This window comes from Erithacus rubecula, assembly GCF_903797595.1.
Source record: "Erithacus rubecula genome assembly, chromosome: 14".
Lineage (NCBI taxonomy): Eukaryota > Metazoa > Chordata > Aves > Passeriformes > Muscicapidae > Erithacus > Erithacus rubecula.
In genome coordinates, this window is record NC_136666.1 from 17,782,451 (window position 1) to 17,786,215 (window position 3,765).

The following is a 3,765-nucleotide window of genomic DNA, read 5'->3' on the forward strand; positions in this document are numbered from 1 at the left end:
GCTTGGGAAAAGCCTCTGCTGTGCCTGCAGAGCTCCTTCAGCCCAGGGCCAGCACGGGCAGGCTGGGCTGTGCTGGCTCCCAGAGCCACAGTGACGTGCTGGATAATCACCACATGTCCCTCAGAAGGTTCACAGGGATAAAAAAGCTCTGTGCAATTGTAGATTTTATTTTTTCCCCTCTAAGGCCAGCGTTTGGCTTGGGCTCCCCAAAGCAGTTAAGTTTATTAATAGTCTGTTTCTGGAGCCCAAGTGACTCCATAGAGGGGAGTTATTCCATGCAAAACAAAACAGGAAAAGAAAACAATGTCCAGCTCCTCAGTGCTGGAGGGGTGCTCAGAGAGCTGCATTGTTCCACCTTCTCTCTTGGAGCTGAGGAGAGCCAGAGCAGAGCAGCCCTGGCAGGAGGAGGGTGGTGAGGTCAAGCCCAGGGACAGAGGGAGCATTTGAGGATGAAATGTGAGTGACTGCTGAAAATGAGTCTGTTCCTGGCCAAGTCACTGCTTCAAGCATTCAGAGAGAATCAAAGGGGAACTTCCCAGGCAGCAGCAGAGTCTGTTATTGATGGGTCTGAGTGCTCATTCCTGGGAAGGATCTGTGAATTCCCATTGTCACTGGCCAGGTGTGCTGGGCACTGACACCTGACCAGCTACTGCAGTGAACATTTCCCTGTCTCTTAGACCTGAGGTTTTGTGGGGCTCTTCAGTGCAAAATGGACCAAAAAATTTGGAGTGTCCTTCTCCACTCCTCTGCTGTTGGTTTGAAGGGCACTGCTGGTTCCTCACCTCTCCCAGTGCTCAGATGATTCAGACTCCTCCAGGGACTGTGAAGATTAAAGGAAATCTCTCAGCTCAGGAGAGCCTGGGAGGATGAGGTTGGAATCATAGAATTGTTCGGGTTGGATAAGACCTTTATGATCACAGAATCCCAGAATGGTTTGGGTTGGAAGGAACCTTAAATCCCATCCCATTCCACTCCTGCCATGGCAGGGACACCTTCCACTATCCCAGGGTGCCCCAACCTGGCCTTGGACATTCCAGGGATCCAGGGGCAGCCACAGCTTCTCTGGGTACCTGTGCCAGGGTCTGCCCACCCCCACAGGCAGGAATTCCTTCCCAATATCCAATATAAAGTCCATTCATCAAGCACAGCCATTAAGCCAGCTGTTTCTTTTTGCAACTGATGCTGTGGGGTTTTTGTTTATGTTTTCCAAGTCTTCTTCCCATCCTGGCAAATAAAACCATGAGGGCTGAAAAGGACATGGAGAGGAGAAATAGGATTGCTCCTATTGCAATTATTGCTGTAAGCAACCTGGTGGGAAACACAGGAGAGAATGTTCCTCAGGAAAATAAAACATGGGACTTTTCCCATGGCAGGGAGAAATGTTATTTTTCATGAAAAACCCAGCATCATGCAGCTCCTGCCTTCCCCCTCCTCTGCCTAAACATAAAATATTCTCACATGCTTTGAGCACTGCTGGCTTTTCTCCCTGCCATATTTCACATATGCCCTTGTGACAGACAGCAAAGTGCCTCCCATCAGCTTCAGAGCTTGGGATCATTTTCCTGCAAGAGGAGAATAAACTGTAAACACCCCTTGAGCAGGGCTGCTGAAGCCTGGGATGGGTTTGGGGAATCCCATGAATCTTGGTGACAGTACAAGGTATCCACTTAATGACATCTCCAACTTCCAGCAGTTCCAGAAAGTTTATTACATTAAATCCAGGATGAAAATGGATTATTGGCAGTTGCAAATTTTTTCTTCTAGTTCTGAATAAACCAAATTATTTTCTGGGAAATGAGGACTTGAACAAAAATGTTGGTTAGATGGATGGGTGGATTTGCTCTCCAAACTTTTTAGTGTTTTAAAATTAGAATGAAGCATTGATTAGCAATGGAGATGATTTCAACTCAAAAAAGTCAAAACACTTCATTCTGAAATTCTTTGAATTTCTTCTCATTGAAATTCCACATTTATATTGTAAGGAAGTGACTGACCTTGTGCTGGGGCAGGTCTGAGACAGCTAATTTTGAATCTTTAGCTTAAATTCACTCATCTGGGTGGAGGAGCACAGGGCCCACGAGCAGCCAGGTCTGGGGTGAGCTGGGCACCAGGTAGGCTGGAGGTAAATTAACTCATTACTCACAGGCTCATCAGCTCCTTTGAACACCACAGAATCCCTCCTCCTGAGTCACTATTTATGCAGATTCTTTCTTAAGCATTCACATATTTCATGAAGTCAGAAAACACTTCTGAGATGCAAAAACCCTGATGGTTTTAATGAGTTTAACAATAAACAGGCAGAGACTGAAGCGTGCACAGTGCTGGGGTCAAACCCACACTGAATTTCCACTGGCCTCAGCTCAGAGGAGCTTCAAGCTCATGCTTTCACTTCCAAATCAGGCTGGGCTGGTGAAAACAGAGTTTTTACTCATGCTTCACACATAAATGGGAATTTTGGGGTGCTGGGGGTCACTCAGAGCTCATTGCTGGGTGCTGGGTGCTGCTTTGGCAGAGTTTTTTGCAGAAGAACCCTTCAGTTTAGGTTGCTGCTGGCACCCAGCACTGATCTGGCAGTAGCAAACTTTCTTCACATGCCTTTACATTTAACTGAGGCAGCTTAATTGTTACTCAATTAAAGCCCAAATCTGCAGCTCCACGCCAGGGAGAGGAGCTGGGATTAAAGAGCTGGCAGGGACAGACCCTTATGCAAGGGCAGGAAGATCATTCAGAAATATCCATAAAACACGAGACAAATCTTTAAATATTTATCAAAAACAAAGTTTGACTGTTAATTCCCCCTCACACATGACCCGTGAAAGAGATTGTAGAGATGGGGAAATGAAACCACAAAGGCAGTGAGGGATTTGCCTGAGGGCTCAGCCATAAATCAGACTCTCAACTGGAGAGCAGCTCTTCCTGCTCCCTCCTGACTCCATCTCCTCTCCCCAAAAAATCACAAAGGGCTGAGGTTTGGCTGTGCCAGCTGGGAGTGATGCTCAGCAAGGTGCCAGAGCTCAGAGATGAACCCTGCAGCTACACAGGGACCTCCTGATTTCTCCCAAACCTTATCCTGCCATGATGAAACAACCAGAGGTGATCAAACAACTGGGAGCTGTGTCTCCAGCTTGGGAGTGCTTTATCAATGAAAACACACCCGAGTTTTATCCAGTATTCTGTGTCATTAGTGGGGAACATGATTGGTGTTGGCAGTTTTTTGTTTAAGTCTCTTTTTGGAGTCTGTCTGATTTTGCCCAGCTGTTCTGTGATTTTTCATTTGGGTGGTTCAATCCCCACCTCTGGAACCACGAGGAGCCCTGGTCCCTCTCCTGGAGCCAAATCCATCTCTCTCCATCCCCTTTTACAAGTTTATTGAGCCTTAACCCATGAGCAGCCAGGCTCCCCAAACCCCCCTGAGCTCCCCAAATCCCCCCTGGGCTCCCCAAACCCTCCTGGGCTCCCCAAATCCCCCTGGGCTCCCCAAACCCCCCTGAGCTGCCCAAACCCTCCTGGGCTCCCCAAATCCCCCTGGGCTCCCCAAATCCCCCTGAGCTCCCCAATCCCCCCTGGGCTCCCCAATCCCCCTGAGCTCCCCAATCCCCCCTGGGCTCCCCAAACCCTCCTGGGCTCCCCAAATCCCCCTGGGCTCCCCAAACCCCCCTGAGCTGCCCAAACCCTCCTGGGCTCCTCAAATCCCCCTGGGCTCCCCAAACCCCCCTGGGGTCCCCAAACCCGTGGGTGCCATGGCTGTGCCGTGTCCCCTCTGTG

At 49.1% G+C, this 3,765-nt stretch overlaps 1 long non-coding RNA gene across 1 annotated transcript; it reads right to left on the reverse strand.

Annotated features, from left to right (window-relative positions):
- Positions 1-676: 676 nt before the first annotated feature.
- On the reverse strand, positions 677-3,332 carry LOC306807812. Its single transcript, XR_013775819.1, has 3 exons — positions 3,155-3,332; positions 1,995-2,116; positions 677-1,308 (listed from the first exon to the last, which is right to left on the reverse strand). It is a non-coding gene; the product is annotated as an uncharacterized lncRNA (long non-coding RNA).
- Positions 3,333-3,765: the final 433 nt, after the last annotated feature.